The following is an 18,203-nucleotide window of genomic DNA, read 5'->3' as shown; positions in this document are numbered from 1 at the left end:
AGAAAGCAGTGCTACAAGCAACCATTTTAGCTATGTTGTCCTCTTAGGGTAGGGAGCCCTTAAAATACCTTAGGTAGCCAGCTGGTACTAGGAGGTCAGCGTTGGAGAAATCCCTGAAGACTGCAGGATTTGAGCACATCTGGAGCTGAGTTCTTATGGAGAGTATCATGATACTGAGGTATGACCAGTGATGAGGTAATACAGGAGGATGCTGTTTATTCATGAGTGTTTGCATTGAAAACATTCAAGAACTGTTGTGCATATTTGTGTTTGTTGTGTATATTTTCCAGTTTAGTTATTAAAATATTACAGAAAGATTGTGGTAAATTCAATGGTTAGGGACCATCGTTTAGTAAGGTAGATTCTGATGGTCAGGGACTGTGGTTTAATAAGGTAGATTCGATGGTTAGAGACTGTAAGTAGGTTTGATGGTTAGGGACTGTAGTTTAGTAAGGTAGATTCGATGGTTAGGGACTGTAGTTTAATAAGGCAGATTCAATGGTCAGGGACTGTAGTTTAATAAGGTAGATTCTGATGCTTAGGGACTGTAGCTTAGTTAAGTAGGTTCTATAGTTAGGACTGTAGTTTAGTAAGGTAGATTCAATGGTCAGGGACTGTACTTTAGTAAGGTAGATTCCGATGGTTAGGGACTGTAGATTAGTAAAGTAGATTCAGTGCTCAGGGACTGTACTTTAGTAAGGTAGATTCCAATAGTTAGGGACTGTAGATTAGTAAGGCAGCTGCAATGATTAAGTTCTGTAGTTTAGTAAGGTAGATTTGATGGTTAGGCTCTGTAATTTAGTAAGGTAGAATTGATGGGTAGGGACTGTAGTTAAGTAAGGCAGCTTCAATGGTTAGGAACAGTAGTTTAGTAAGGTAGATTCGATGGTTAGGCTCTGTAGTTTGGTAAGGTAGATTCAATGGTCAGAGTCTGTGGTATAGTAAGGTAGATTTGATGGTTATGGACTGTAGTTTAGTAAGACAGATTTGATGGTTAGGAACTGCAGTTTAATAAGGTAGTTTTTGATAGTTAATGACTGTAGTTTGCTAAGATAGATCTGATGGTTAGGGGTGTAATTTAGTAAGGTATATTTCATGGTCATGGTCAGTAGTACAGTAAGACAGAGTTGATGGTTAGGGACTGTATTTTGATAAGATAGATTTGATGGTTGGGGTTGTACTTTAGTAAGATAGATTCAGTAGTTAGGGACTATAGTTTGGTAAGGTTGATTTCGATGGTTAAGGACTGTAGTTTAGTAAAGTAGATTCCGATGGTTAGGGACAGTAGTTTAGTAAGGTAGATTTGATGGTTAGAGACTGTAGTTTAGGAAGGTAGATTCAATGGTTAAAGACTAGTTTAGTAAGATAGATTTGATGGTTAGGGACTGTAGGTTAGTAAGGTAACTGCAGTGGTCAGGGTGTGTAGATTAGTAAGGTAGCTTCAATGGTTGGGGACTTTGATTTAGTTAGGTAGGTTCGGTGGTTAGTGTCTGTAGTTTAATTAGGCAGATTTGATGGTTAAGGACTGTAGTTTAGTAAGGTTGATTTTGATGGTTAGGGACTAATTTAGTAAGGTAGAGTCAATGGTTGGGGATTGTACTTTAGTAAAATTGATTTGATGCTTAGGGACTGTAGTTTAGTAAGGTGAACTGTAAATTAGTAAGGCAGATCTGATGGTTAGGGCTGTAGTTTAGTAAGGTAGATTCGATGATTAGATACTGTAATTTAGTAAGGTAGATTCCGATGGCTAAGGACTGTAGTTTAATAAGGTAAATTTGATTGTTAGGGACTGTAGTTTAGTAGGGTAGATTTTGATGTTTAGGGACTGTAGTTTAATAAGGTAGCTTTAATGGTTAGGGACAGTAGTTTAGTAAGGTAGATTCGATGGTTAGGCTCTGTACTTTGGTACGGTAGATTCAATGGCCAGAGTCTGTGGTATAGTAAGGTAGATTTGATGGTTATGGACTGTAGTTTAGTAAGGTAGATTTGATTGTTAGAGACTGTAGTTTAGTAAAGTAGATTTCAATGATTAGGGACTGTATTTTCATGAGGTAGCTTCAATGTTTAGGGACTGTAGTTTAGTAAGGAAGATTCAATTGTTAGGGACTGTAGTTTAATAAGGTAGCTTCAATAGTTAGGACTGTAGTTTAGTAAAGTAAATTCCGATGGTTAGGGATTGTAGTTTACTAAGGTAGCTTCAATGTTTAGGGACTGTAGTTTAGTAAGGAAGATTCAATAGTTAGGGACTGTAGTTTAATAAAGTAGCTTCAATGGTTAGGACTGTCGTTTATTAAAGTAAATTCCGATGGTTAGGGACTGTAGTTTACTAAGGTAGCTTCAATGTTTAGGGACTGTAGTTTAGTAAGGGAGATTCAATAGTTAGGAACTGTAGTTTAATAAGGTAGCTTCAGTGGTTAGGGACTGTAGTTTAGTAAAGTAAATTCCGATGGTTAGGGACTGTAGTTTACTAAGGTAGCTTCAATGTTTAGGGACTGTAGTTTAGTAAGGACGATTCAATAGTTAGGAACTGTAGTTTAATAAGGTAGCTTCAATGGTTAGGGACTATAGATTAGTAAAGTAAATTCCGATGGTTAGAGACTGTAGTTTACTAAGGTAGCTTCAATGTTTAGGGACTGTAGGTTAGTAAGGAAGATTCAATAGTTAGGGACTGTAGTTTAGTAAAGTAAATTCTGATGGTTAGAGACTGTAGTTTACTAAGGTAGCTTCAATGGTTATGGACTGTAGTTTAGTAAGGTAGATTCAATAGTTAGGGACTGTAGTTTAGTAAAATAGATGTCATAGGCAGCAGACAGCATGGAGGGTGCATTCTGGAGTTAGCAGTGACGTAATAGATGGACTTATGTATAGCTACCCTATGATGTAGAAGTTTTAGCTCATTGTCTTATTTAATTATTCCTGTGGTGATGGGGTTGTGAGTAAATAGAGATATACCCCCACTAGGAGCTTAGTCATCCTTGGTGGAGGATCTAAATGAGTGTCTGCATTAAAGCTAGGTAGATAGGGTGTGTTGCCTTTACACTATTACCACATTTCTGTAACTATTCAAATATCAACATTTTGAAGAGTCACGAAGGTTTCTAGGGCAGGCAACTTTTTGTTTGTCTAATGTCAAACAATGCTACATTAATACTAGTTTGATGAAACTTTGTTTGATTGGCAGGTTTAGGAGACTGACTATGGAATTTCAGAATGACTTTGCCAATCAAAGCCACATGGAGAGAAGTACTGGCCAAACTTCGTGAAGCAGGTACGGATATCAGGTCCCCTTCAAAGGATCGAAAGTTCAGATTATCGAAAAACTGATCTGTGAAGACCAGATGATTAAAGTTTTGAAATATCAAGCCTTGTGAATGGAGATCACTGTACAGTGCAGAATGGGAGCTTTATCATTCTCTTCACTGTAGTGTGATCTCGGAATTGGTATATTTAAGTAGCAGGGGGTGTGCAGGGTGCAGGGGGGTTTCTCCCTGTAAAAACATGAAATAAGGAGTTTTAGTTTAATTTATTTATTTTTTTTGTAGGTTCGATATTTCAAAACTGCGATCGTTTAGTCTTCGATGATCAGAGGTGCAATGTTCTGAAATTTTGTTCTTTTGAGGTAGACCCAGGATGTCAACAATCTTTTTCTAATGTGACATTCTTAGAACCCCTCCAGAATGGCACCAATTTCTGAGCCATTTGTTTAAGTCAATTACTTTACGGCTTATGCTTATATTGTAGCATTATTCATGGTGATGCCAGGATACCATTCAATACAATCTATTTACCAGATGCAAGAACATTCAAGGAGAGCTCAGTCATATCGCACTTCATATCCTTCAAGCTGGAGTGCTGATGACAGATTTGGCTCTAGAGCAATTAAGTAAGCGTCAAACTTTGGTCAGACTCCTATAGTGATGTTCTGTAGGAGGACACCAGTCATGAAATTAAATTAGTTCTAAACCATCTGCTGCTTGCTTCATAAGTTCTAGGATGACCCACAAAAACTGCCATATATTCATATCTCCAAAGAACATACCTTTTGAGTAGATTTTCCATGGCTTCTATTTAGTGGAGATTTAACTATTTCATTTGAAGATTCCAGAGCAGTTGTAGCCTTGGCAATAGTTCAGCAATTTTGCTAATGTCCAGTGACTAAATGAGGGAAGTATCCAGCTAAACACCTGGATACTTGTAGGCCATTACAGATTCTGTCTGAACCCCACCAGGCACAGTAATGACCTGTCTCTCAATTTTATCACAGTCCTTATAAGAGGATCAAAAGAACATGTGAGCATATTAAATGAACCACCATTTTGATGTGTAGGGCATCCGTGAATACTGAAAGCAACAGCAGCTCTAACAGAAACGTTTGAGACTCTCTTTTTTGACATTCTGTATGGATGAGTAATGATAGTTAATAACAAGTCTAAAAGCTCTGTCTCAAAATCATTTTGAAGTACTCTATTTTACTTTTTCCAATACTGTACATTGTTACTTCAAAGAGAAACAAATCAAAAGCTTTATTTAGGACAAGAAAGGAGCCTCTAGTTCATTCTATATTGTCCATATCTCCTAAGACAGAGTCATTTAGTGAAAGGTGGGCACTGAATGCACTTCAATGTTCTGTGAATCATGTTATCAATCAGGCCATATTACTTAGGACATTGTTTAATTTGCGCTAAGACTTTTTTGCAATTTTATTAACAGAGCAGAGAATAGAAAAAAAATGGCTTGAAGTATTTGACATTCTTCAATTGCCAGATAAAAATATGGTATTGGCTGTTTTTCTAGCTCTTAAAGTAGCTGAGAAAGTGATACCTAAATAGTGTGTTGCAGTAGAACTGATATAAACATTTCACATACCCCATCTGACCGTATCTCATCTATCTAGCATGTTTCTTTGCACCCATTTCATCTCCCCATCTCTTTTAATATGTAAACATGGGGACTCTATGCTCCAGATCAGAAGTGTATCCCTCACTGGCAAGATCAGACCATAAACTAATCTCACTGGATATTCACATCCCGACCCCACCCCCTGCCCAGAAAACCACAGTGAAAAACTCTAAAGCAAATTTCACACTCCTCAAAACCGAGGTGACCCAGGCCTGTGGAAAATACGGCCCAGACCACAGAATCCTTTATAAACGCATTTTATGAACACCTTCAGGAATGCATGGATCATGCAATCCCAAATAAAACCAAGACCCAATCCTCCAAAGGCAGATGTCCTGTCTGGTGGACCCCAGTCATAAACAAACTATACAATAGAAGGAGGAAGCTACTACATGATAGAGCAAATTCCCAAAAAGGGAAGGCATCTCTGATCACTATTAGCAAAAAACTATGGGCACTCATAAAATCGTCTAAGGCCAGCTTCGAGAGAACAATTGCACAGGACACTAAAGATAATCACAAGGCTTTCTTTAGTTATGTTAGGAACCTGGGTAGGAATTCCCAGATATGCTCAGAATTAGTCCAAAATGACAAAAAATACACCAAACCCACAGACATTGCCAACATCCTAGCTGACAGGTTCAGCGCAAACTTCTCCCCCACCCCTCCCCACCAAAAGGGCGAATATCTATCCCAGCAGAGTGCTGCCCCCCTGACATCTCAGATGCCCAGGTAAGAGCCGCCCTCTCCAAAGCAAAAAACACAGCATCAATGGGACCAGACTTTGTCCTGGGCTGCGTCCTACATGAACTCCAGGAAGAGCTAAACCCAAACATAAAACTACTGTTCAATCTCAGCCTTACTACAGGATATGTACTCAAAGAGTGGTGTACAGCAACAGTGGTCCCTCTCCACAAAGGTGGTGCCTCAACGGATCCTGGAAACTATCGCCCCATAAGCCTGACTATCTTGGTCTGCAAAGCTATGGAAAGGATCATCATGGACCTCATAAATAAAGATATTGGGGACCTACAGACACTGGATCTTACCCAGTTCGGCTTTGTTAAGGGCAGATCCTGCCTCTTAAACATGGTCAAATTCTTTGAAACAGTCACCAAGACCATTGACGAGGGGAAGGTGGTCCACACAGCCTACCTGGACCTCGCAAAAGCCTTCGATACAATACCCCACTCGGGCATTATAGATAAGCTCACCAACTTAAATATAAACCACTATGTCACTAGATGGGTTGCAAACTGGCTCAAGGACAGAACCCACATGGTTAGAATTGCTGGAGCCATGTCAGACTCCAAACCAGTTACAAGTGGCATCCCACAAGGTTCAGTCCTGGGACCTCTCTTGTTCGGTATATATTTCTCGGAGGTACAGGCAAACACGGAAGGACTTTGGCTGACCATGTTCACAGATGACTGCAAACTGGGCGCCATAATAGACTCTCCAGCCGACACAAGCATCCTCCAAAAGGGCCTCATAGAAACAGACAACTGGTGCCAGAGCCATGGCCTCAAGCTAAATGCCAAAAAGTGTATAGTCATCCCATTTGGCAAAAACAAAGTGCCCACAAATTACCACATAGGTGGTAATCCATTAAGTACAGAAGAAGTAATTAGGGACCTGGGGACCCAAGTTGATAGCAATCTCTCATTTGACAACCACATGGCCAAAATGGTTAGAAAAACATTTTATATAGCCCACCTAATCATGAAGGGATTCACATCTAGATCAGGGGAGGTCATCGTGCCTCTTTACTCATCCCTCATCAGGCCCATAATTGAGTACAATGCCCCTTTTGGGATGTACCTTACCAGACACCTGCAGCAACTGGAAAGACCCCAAAAGTACCTCACCAAGAGGATCAAAGGGCTCAAACAGATGCCATATGTTGCCCGGTTAAAGAAACCCCAGCTCTACTCAGTGGCATACCGCCTGCTCAGAGGCGATCTGTGCCTGACATATAAAGCCATATCCAACCCGGAATTAATGGACATGCTGCACCTCAGAAAATCCAAATCCCATCGAGCTACGTGCTTGAGAGACTTGAACCTCAGCACTGAAATAAATAGGACATGCTGGAGGGACAGATTCATAACCCAGAGGCTCCCTTCACTCTGGAATAAAATCCAAGTCCAGGTTAGGCAGAGTCCCTCAATGACTTTCTTCAAGAGGAATCTTGATGAGTGGATGGGAGATCTTAGGTTTACCCCGGGTATCACTTCTGTGTCACTGTTAGACAGAGGCACAGTATACTAACCTCGAAAAAGGGCATAGCAAAATTAATTTAAAATGGGTGGCGAAAGCCAAACACACTCTGGCTAGGCTTATAAATGCCCTAGGGCAGATAGCCTAGTATGAACCTATGAACCTATAAGATGAAAAGCTTCAGCTCCTGCATTCCCTTTCCATCACACACATCTTTATGCTGGGCTTCCTTTGGACACCTAGTAGCTACTTAAAGAACAAAATAAAAAAAAATTGAGTGGTAAGCACTAGGTAGCCTATCTACCACAAGAGGAGTGATTTCTGGCCCAGAAACTGTAGTTTATTGGCCATTCCGGCAGCTTTTTCCATCTCCTTCAACTTTCTGGTCTAAAAGCCCACGTTTTCCCCTTTCCTGCCTTTCCTGTAACTAGTCTATTCCAGATACAGATTTTCTGTATCCAGGACTGTTTATAAGCTTCTAAAAGGTGCCAAAGTCTGCTCTTCAATTTTTCCATTAGATCTGCTAGTTCTCTCCTCTCCTGCACTTTTACTAGCTTATTAGTCTAGCACTTTATCAGACTTCTTGTAGCAATTATTGTAGCACACAAGTGCTACCAGCACTAAATGTTCTACAAGGAAACAGCTCCAGTATTTATTATTAATGCCCACCCCTCCAGGCATGTCTAAAGGTCAGTTCCCTGTGCTTTCTCCTGTTAGCCTGGTAAACTTGGGCATCCTGAGGCAATTTAGCAACTGCCTCATGTACACTGACAGCCCTGTCCTCTTACCTCCCAACACTCAGACTTGTGAGAGATGCACTTATATAACCAAATTAGAAGCCATGCACTCTCCAGCTAAGACTGGAATAGCTGGTCAAGAGGAGGTCAACACTTGCACCACACCACATGGAACACATAGCCCTCCAGAACACACACCAGCATTGCCTTCACATAAAAACACAAACCACACACCCACCTTCACGGAGGGTCTCAATAAAAATCTACCCAAACAGCAGAGACTTCCAAGACAGAAATGCACTCGACCACCTCAACACTAATCATGAGACACATAACTGTCCTAAACAGTGTGCCACTCAACCAAACCCCTAAGGCAAAACAGCATGCCCAGCACACTAGTCAGAGGTGACTCGATAATGAGGCACACTGATGTCCCACTCACTAGGTTGAATAAGGAGAAAGTAACAGTCAGCTGACTGTCAGGTGCCAGGATCTGCCACATAACGTACACACTCAGGTCTTTCAACAATAGGTACAAATATGACTCTGTCATTGTACATGTGGGTATGAATGACCTGAGACGTACCTCCCTGGACTACATGAAAAGAGACATGGAGTAGCTCTTGGATTATGTAGCCCAGGCAGCTACGACCCTAGCCCTGTGCAACATTTTACCATCACCCAGAATGATACCACAGTACAAGCAGAAAATTATTGATTTCAACAATTGGGTATGTTTCTGGTGTCATTCTAGGGGGATCCAGTATCTATCTGCCTGGGATGACATGATTGACAGACCTTGATGCTTTGCCAGAGATGGCCTGCATCTGTCACCCCTGAGCTTCCAGATACTGGCCAAGGCTTTGTCACTCCTATAGTGCCTTTTTTAGGTAGTGTTCCAAAGACCAAATTATCACCATAACAGCTACAAACAAATGCAATCTGAGGGTCATGCTGCTCAATGCTAGAAGTCTAAATCTCAAAATGCACTCACTCAAAGCACTCTTTAAAATGGAGAACATCAACATTTGTGCTGTAACAGAGACCTGGTTCAAGTCAGCAGAAAGCACCCCTGCACTACCAGGCTATAACTCATCCCATACCTTTCTGCCCCAGAACTTGGACTGAAGCTCCAAAGGCAGTGGTGTTTCCATATGCATAAAGGATGCACACACCTCCAGACTGGTAGCCCAACATAACACATCAGAGATACTTCAGGTGCAGCTAACATTAGGTAAGGCAACGATTCAGGTCATAGCCTGATATAGGTCCCCAGCCATGTCCCAAGACACTCACTCCATGTTCCTAAGCACCCTGGAGAATATTAGGGTCCAACCTAACACTCTCATACTGGGTGACTTTAACTACCCTTCCATTAACTGGGAAAACTACTCATATACCAATACACCTGCCCAATGTTTCCTGGAATTCATTAATTCCAATGCCCTGGACAAGCTCGTTCTTACCCCCACTAGAGGTAGCAACATCCTTGACCTAGTCATTACTAACATGGGCAATTGTTGCTCTACACCAATAGTCAACTCCTCCCTGGTTAGATCCGATCACAAACTAATCACCTTGGAAATCCACATCCCTACCACCCCCACCCCACAAAGGTAACCACCATGAAAAACTTCTCCAAAGCTAACTTTGGGCTTCTAAGAACAGAGGTGGATAACTTCACGGCACCCTTGCAAATGGAGAATAGTTGTATGACCGCTGAATCATACACCAATGCACTGTAGGAACACCTACACAAATGCATGATTCTTGCCATACCCACTAGAACCAAGATGCTCTCCTCCAAAAAAGGAAGCCAATCTGGTGGTCCTCTGCCATAAACAAACTCTACAACAGAAGGAGGAAACTGATGCAGAATAAGGTGAAGTCCCAAGACAGGATAAACACCCTTATCAGCCTCAACAAAAAGTTGAGATCCCTCATCAAATCCTCTAAAGCTAGCTATGAAAACAGAATTGCAGAAGATAGTAAAGACATCCACAAGGCCATCTATAATTATGTAATGAACCTCTATGGCAATACCCAGATTTGCTCTGAGCTACTGCACAATGGTACCTCCTATACCGAGCCAACGGATGTTGCCAATATACTGGCCGACAGATTCAGTGCCAACTTTAGCCCTCTCTCTCCCTCAAAGGACAAATCACAATACCAGTAGATTGCCAGGCACCCAGTATTAATGCTGCACAGGTTAAAACAGCACTGTCCAAGGCCAAGAATACAGCTTCTATGGGACCTGACAATATCCCTGGCTGTGCTCTACATGAACTACAGAGTGAACTGGCACTTCACCTGTGTGCCCAGTTCACTCACAGCCTCACCTCAGGCTTTGTCCCTACCGAATGGTGTACTGTTATAGTCATCCCTCTCCACAAAGGAGGAGTGACTACAGACCCTGGGAACTATCACCTAATTAGCCTGACAAGTCTGATATGCAAAGCTACAGAATGCATCATCATGGACCTAATAAACAAGGATATAGGCAATCTTCAAACTCTGAATCCCATACAGTTTGGTTTTGTGAAGGGTAGATCATGCCTGCTCAACTTGGTCAACTTCTTTGAGTCAATCACCAGAGCTGTGGATGAAGGCAAGGTGGTTCATACAACCTACCTTGATCTGGCCAAGGCCTTTGATACCATTCCCCACTCAGGAATTAGAAAAACTCACTAAGCTAGGCATCAACCACTATATCACTAGGTGGGTTGCAAACTGGCTCACAGATAGAGCCCACAGTGTGAAAGTAGCTGACTCCAAGTCACACTGCCGACCAGTCACGAGTGGAGTCCCACAGGGATCGGTCCTGTTTGGATCTCTACTGTCCTGTTTGGATCACTACTGTTTGGTATCTACTTCTCAGAAGTCCAGGTCAACACGAAGGGACTCTGGTTGACAAAGTTCACAGACGATTGCAAGTTGGGAGCCATTACTAACTCTCCAAGTGATGTTGACATCCAACAGAAAGGCCTCACCGAGACCAAAGACTGGTGTTAGAATCATGGCCTTAAGCTCAATGCCAAAAAATGTGTCATTATCCCCTTTAGGAAAAACCCAGTTCCCATGAACTACCACATCGATGGTAGTCTACTGAACACAGAAGGCATTATAAGAGATCTGGGAGAACAGGTTGACAGCAACCTCTCTTTTGACCACCACACTGCCACTGTAGTCAGAAAGTCCTTCTATGTGGCACATCTCATTGCTAAGGGTTTTTCATCCACAATGAAAGAGGTCATTGTCTCCCTCTACTCTTCCCTCATTAGGCCAGTCATTGAGTACAATGCTCCATTTGGCATGTACCTCACTAGACACCTGCAACAACTGGAGAGGCCACAAAAGTACCTCACAAAGAGAATCCTAGGCCTTAAACACTTGTCCTATATGGACAGACTCAAAATTCTCTGTCTCATATCACCTACTTAGAGGCAATATCTGCTTGACTTACAAAGCCATGTCTGATGTCTGACCCAGCTTTGTTAGAAATGCTACATCTAAAGAAATCCCAATCCCTCCACACCACATACTCCAGAGACCCAAACCTCATTACCGCAATGACAGAACCCACACTGTAAAAGTAACCAACTCCAAATCCAGCTTCAGGCAAGTGACAAGTGGAGTACCTCAGGGTTCAGTCCTGGGACCATTCTTGTTTGGCATCTACTTCTCTGAAGTACAAGCAAACACAGGAGGGTTATGGCTGACAAAGTTTGCAGATGACTGCAAACTGGGAGCCATAGTCGAAAACACATCTGACACAGATATTCTACAGAAGGGCCTCACAGAAATGGATAACTGGTGCCAGAGCCATGGCCTGAAGTTAAACGCCAAATGATCCATAGTCATACCCTTTGGGAAAAACAAGGTTACCCATAGCTACCATATAGGTGGCAATCCACTGAGCACAGAAAGTGTCATCAGGGATCTGGGGACCCAAGTTGACAGTAGTCTTCATTTGACACTCATGTTGCTAAAACAGTTAGGAAAACCTTCTATATCGCCCACCTGATCATGAAGGGATTCACATCTAGATCAAGGGAGGTCATCGTCCCCCTGTACTCATCACTCATTAGACCTATGATTGAGGACAATGCCCCGTTCGGAATGTATCTGACCAGACACCTGATGCAGCTTGAAAGGCCCCAAAAGTTCCTCACCAAAAGGATAAAGGGTCTCAAAAATATGTCTTATGCTGCCCGACTGAAAGAACTCCAGCTCTATTCAGTCTCATACCGCTTGCTCAGAGGTGACCTGTGCCTGACATATAAGGCCATGTCAAACCCAGATTTGATGAATATGCTTCACATCAAAAAATCTAGATCCCTCAGAACCACAAGGGCAGGAGACTTAAACCTTGACACGGTTATAAAAAGGACGTGCTGGAGGGAAAGATTCATCACCCATAGACTGCGTATGCAGTGGAACAAACTGCCGGTACATGTGAGGCAGAGCACCTCGCTGGCCTTGTTCAAGAGGAATCTTGACCAATGGATGGGAGATCGCAGATATACCCCAGGGATTACTTCAGTGTCACTGCTTGACAGAGGCACAGAAAAATGATAGGCATTTTTTTTTAAAAAAAAAAAAGTAAAGTGAAAGCCACATAACTATGGGCTAGGCTTATAAATGCCCTTGGGCAGATAGCCTAGTATGAACCTATGAACCTATGAACCTATGAACCTAATAGTGTGGGAAGAAATAGCCAGGGAATTGTTATGGCTAGGCTTATATAGGCCCTAGTGTTGACAGCCTAGTACCAACCTATGAACCTAGGAACATATGAACAATCAACAGAATGTGCTGGAAGGACAGGTTCAAACCCAGAGACTGCCCATGCTATGGAATAGACTTCTCATATATTTCAAACAGTGCACCTCACTGGCCCTCTTCAACAGAAATCTTGATGAGTGGATGGGAAATAGAAAACTCACCCCGGGAATCACTCAAGTGGCTCTACTCAACAGCGAGACACTGGAAACTAAGGTCAGGTGGCACGATGCCAGGGTAATGGGCTAGGTTGTAAAGGTTCCAGGACCATTGGCCTAGTGCACACCTATGGACCTATGAAGCGGAGGACCTGTACTCAGTACTCAGGATGCAGCATGAGAAGCGTTTGGCACAGTGCACACCTATGGACCTATGAAGCGGAGGACCTGTACTCAGTACTCAGGATGCAGCATGAGAAGCATTTGGCACAGTGCACACCTATGGACCTATGAAGCAGAGGACCTGTACTCAGTACTCAGGATGTAGCATGAGAAGCGTTTGGCACAGTGCACACCTATGGACATATGAAATGGAGGACCTGTACTCAGTACTCAGGATGCAGCATGAGAAGCGTTTGGTACAGTGCACACCTATGGACCTATGAAGCGGAGGACCTGTACTGAGTACTCAGGATGCAGCATGAGAAGCGTTTGGCACAGTGCCCACCTATGGACCTATGAAGCAGAGGACCTGTACTCAGTACTCAGGATGCAGCACAAGAAGCGTTTGGCACAGTGCACACCTATGGACCTATGAAGCGGAGGACCTGTACTCAGTACTCAGGATGCAGCATGAGAAGCGTTTGGCACAGTGCACACCTATGGACCTATGAAGCGGAGGACCTGTACTCAGTACTCAGGATGCAGCATGAGAAGCGTTTGGCACAGTGCACACCTATGGACCTATGAAGCGGAGGACCTGTACTCAGTACTCAGGATGCAGCATGAGAAGCATTTGGCACAGTGCACACCTATGGACCTATGAAGCAGAGGACCTGTACTCAGTACTCAGGGTGCAGCATGAGAAGCATTTGGCACAGTGCACACCTATGGACCTATGAAGCGGAGGACCTGTACTCAGTACTCAGGATGCAGCATGAGAAGCGTTTGGCACAGTGCCCACCTATGGACCTATGAAGCGGAGGACCTGCACTCAGTACTCAGGATGCACCTTGAGAAGCATTTGGCACAGTGCACACCTATGGACCTATGAAGCAGAGGACCTGTACTCAGTACTCAGGATGCAGCATGAGAAGCATTTGGCACAGTGCCCACCTATGGACCTATGAAGTGGTGGACCTGTACTCAGTACTCAGGGTGCAGCATGAGAAGCGTTTGGCACATTTCACACCTATGGACCGATGAAGCAGAGGACCTGCACTCAGTACTCAGGATGCAGCATGAGAAGCGTTTGGCACAGTGCACACCTATGGACCTATGAAGCGGAGGACCTGTACTCAGTACTCAGGATGCAGCATGAGAAGCATTTGGCACAGTGCACACCTATGGACCTATGAAGCAGAGGACCTGTACTCAGTACTCGGGATGCACCATGAGAAGCATTTGGCACAGTGCACACCTATGAACCTATGAAGCGGAGGACCTGTACTCAGTACTCAGGGTGCAGCATGTGAAGCGTTTGGCACATTGCACACCTATGGACCTGTGAAGCGGAGGATATGTACTCAGTACTCAGGATGCAGCATGAGAAGTGTTTGGCACAGTGCCCACCTATGGACATATGAAGCAGAGGACCTGTACTCAGTACTCAGGGTGCAGCATGAGAAGCATTTGGCACAGTGCACACCTATGAACCTATGAAGCGGAGGACCTGTACTCAGTACTCAGGGTGCAGCATGTGAAGCATTTGGCACATTGCACACCTATGGACCTGTGAAGCGGAGGACCTGTACTCAGTACTCAGGATGCAGCATGAGAAGTGTTTGGCACAGTGCCCACCTATGGACATATGAAGCAGAGGACCTGTACTCAGTACTCAGGGTGCAGCATGAGAAGCATTTGGCACAGTGCACACCTATGGACCTATGAAGCGGAGGACCTGTACTCAGGACTCAGGATGCAGCATGAGAAGCGTTTGGCACAGTGCACACCTATGGACCTATGAAGCGGAGGACCTGTACTCAGTACTCAGGATGCAGCATGAGAAGCATTTGGCACAGTGCACATCTATGAACCTATGAAGTGGAGGACCTGTACTCAGTACTCAGGATGCAGCATGAGAAGTGTTTGGCACAGTGCACACCTATGGTCCTATGAAGCGGAGGACCTGTACTCAGTACTCAGGATGCAGCATGAAAAGCGTTTGGCACAGTGCACACCTATGGACCTATGAAGTGGAGGACCTGTTCTCAGTACTCAGGATGCAGCATGAGAAGCGTTTGGCACAGTGCACACCTATGAACCTATGAAGTGGAGGACCTGTACTCAGTACTCAGGATGCAGCATGAAAAGCATTTGGCACACTGGAAGGACTACCTCTTTGCTTCAGGAGCTTGTCTCCTTCAGGATACACCTCAACATTCTGTTTGCTGATGTCACTGTCCCCCCTCAGAATACATGTTGATATTCTGCTGACTGCTGTTAATGTCCTCCTTAGGATGCATCGCAATATTCTGTTTACTGCTGTCACTATCCCTGTCAGGATACATGTTAACATTCATTCCGTTGGCAATGTCCTCCTCAGGATGCATCTCGACATTCTGTTCACTGCTGTCACTGTCCTCCTCAGGATACATCTCAGTATTCTATTCATTGCTGTCACTGTCCCCTCAGGATACATTGCAACATTATGTTACTGTTGTCACTTTCTCCCTCAGGCTACACCTTGGCATTCTGTTTGCTGCTGTTACTGTCCCCCTCAGGATACATCTCAGCATTCTATTCACTGCTGTCACTGTCCCCTCAGGATACATTGCAACATTATGTTACTGTTGTCACTTTCTCCCTCAGGCTACACCTTGGCATTCTGTTTGCTGCTGTTACTGTCCCCCTCAGGATACATCTCAGCATTCTATTCACTGCTGTCACTGTCCCCTCAGGATACATGACAACATTAATTTCACTCTTGTCACTTTCCTCCTCAGGATACAGCTCAACATTCTGTTAGCTGCTGTCACTGCCCTGTTCAGGATGCATCTCCACATTCTGTTTTCTGCTGTCACTGTCCTGTTCAGACTACATCTCAACATTCTTTTTGCTGCTGTCACTGTGCTCCTTATGATGCATCTCAACATTCTGTTTGCTGCTGTCACTGTCCTGTTCAGATTACATCTCAACATTCTGTTTGCTGTTATCACTGTTCTGTTCTGGATATATCTCCACATTTTGTGTTCTACTGTCACTGTCCTATTCTGGAGATCTCCACATTTGTTACTGTCCTGTTCTGGATATATCCCCACATTCTGTTTTCTGCTGTCACTGTCCTGTTCAGGCTACATCTCAACATTCTGTTTGCTGCTGTCACTGTCCTCCTCAGGATACATCTCAACATTCTGTTCACTGCTATCACTGTCCTGTTCAGGATACATTTCAACATTCTGTTCATTGCTGTCACTGTCCTGTTCAGGATATATCTCAACATTTGCTGCTGTTACTGTCCTGTTCAGGGTACATCTCAACATTCGCTGCTGTCACTGTCCTGTTCAGGGTACATCTCAAGATTCCATTTGCTGCTGTCACTGTCCTGTTCAGGATACATCTCAACATTCTGTTCACTGCTATCACTGTCCTGTTCAGGATACATCTCAACATTCTGTTCACTGCTGTCACTGTCCTGTTCAAGATACATCCCAACATTCTGTTCACTGCTGTCACTGTCCTGTTCAGATTACATCTCAACATTCTGTTTGCTGCTGTCACTGTCCTGTTCAGGATACATCTCAATGTTCTGTTTGCTGCTGTCACTGTTCTGTTTAGGATACATCTCAACATTCTGTTTACTGCTGTCACTGTTCTGTTCAGAATACAGCTCAACATTCTGTTTGCTGCTGTCGCTGTCTTGTTCAGGATACATCTCAACATTCCATTTGCTGCTGTCACTGTCCTGTTCAGGATACATCTCAACATTCTGTTCACTGCTGTCACTGTCCTGTTCAAGATACATCCCAACATTCTGTTCACTGCTGTCACTGTCCTGTTCAGATTACATCTCAACATTCTGTTTGCTGCTGTCACTGTCCTGTTCAGGATACATCTCAATGTTCTGTTTGCTGCTGTCACTGTTCTGTTTAGGATACATCTCAACATTCTGTTTGCTGCTGTCACTGTTCTGTTCAGGATACAGCTCAACATTCTGTTTGCTGCTGTCGCTGTCTTGTTCAGGATACATCTCAACATTCTGTTTGCTGCTGTCACTGTCCTGTTCAGGATACAGCTCAACATTCTGTTTGCTGCTGTCACTGTCCTGTTCAGGATACAGCTCAACATTCTGTTTACTGCTGTCACTGTTCTGTTCAGAATACATCTCAACATTCTGTTTGCTGCTGTCACTGTCCTTTTTAGGATACATCTCAACATTCTGTTTGCTGCTGTCACTGTCCTTTTTAGGATACATCTCAACATTCTGTTTGCTGCTGTCACTGTCCTTTTTAGGATACATCTCAACATTCTATTTGCTGCTGTCATAATCCTCTCACTGTGCTCTGTCCTCTTCTTACTCTGCTGCCATTAGTCCCTCTCTCAGCAGATACTTCATGCCAGGCTTGTTGTGACCCATATTCAGTTCTTTGCATTTGTCTGCAATGAGCTTCTACTGCTCCCTTTCTGCCCACTTGTTTAGCTTTTCCATATCATTTTTCTAGGCTTTTTCCATCCTCAACTGCTACGTGTATCTGGTGTCATTAGTGGAATGGTTGATTCTGTTCTCTTTACCCACATATATGTCTGAAACCAACATAGTGAAATGTACTGGACCCAGCACTGCTGTAATAATTCCTGATATTGTTTCTCTGTATTTTCTGTATACTAAAGTGGAATCATGCAGCAATCTGGTTCCCCATTCTTGATCACTCCTAGCAGCTCCAGTTTTCTTATCAGCCATTTGTGTAGGTCCAAGTCAGAGGCTTTAGTGAAGTCCATGCAGACCACAACTATCAGCACTCTCATGTCAAATTCACTTGTAATCTGTTCATAAAACCTGATTAGGTTTGACAGTTAGCTCCTTTTGGCCATGAAGTTCTGTTGATTGTCCTGCCTGGAGGTTGTTTCTATCCAGGAAAGCAACTAGCTTTTCTCCTCAGGATTTTCTCCGTGGCTTCCACGGTCACTGCTGTTAAATTAACAGATCAGTATTTCTGCTTATTTTTCCTGATGCTCCTCTTGAGCAGTGGTACCACACTTGGTGTCCTTCAGCCCTCAAGCATTTCTGCACTAGGTAATGGTCTGTGGAAGATCTGTACTATAGGATCTGCCTGCACATTGTCTAGATTTCTGTGCACTCTGAGTCTGCCAATTTGGTCCCTAGGATTCATCCTCCCTAAGAGTAGCCAATTCCATCTTACTCTCCTTCATCTTTGTTCTCGTATCTGTCCACTGCTCTCCCCTG

General features: G+C 43.5%; 1 protein-coding gene and 1 long non-coding RNA gene across 2 annotated transcripts in view; one reads left to right on the top strand and one right to left on the bottom strand.

Moving 5' to 3' along the window:
- Positions 1–18,203, bottom strand: part of LOC122790066 — a 606,586-nt gene that overhangs the window by 353,886 nt on the left and 234,497 nt on the right. The window lies entirely within an intron of this gene.
- LOC122790068 overlaps positions 1–18,203 on the top strand; it is a 49,022-nt gene that overhangs the window by 6,847 nt on the left and 23,972 nt on the right. The window contains exon 2 of the long non-coding RNA XR_006362915.1: positions 3,182–3,268. This is a non-coding gene — a long non-coding RNA (uncharacterized LOC122790068). The remainder of the gene's footprint in view (positions 1–3,181; positions 3,269–18,203) is intronic.

This window comes from Protopterus annectens, chromosome 15.part0 (assembly GCF_019279795.1).
Source record: "Protopterus annectens isolate FY-2018-M chromosome 15.part0, PAN1.0, whole genome shotgun sequence".
Lineage (NCBI taxonomy): Eukaryota > Metazoa > Chordata > Ceratodontiformes > Protopteridae > Protopterus > Protopterus annectens.
Note: the sequence above shows the minus strand (reverse complement) of the source record. Positions and strands in the feature narration are given on the sequence as shown.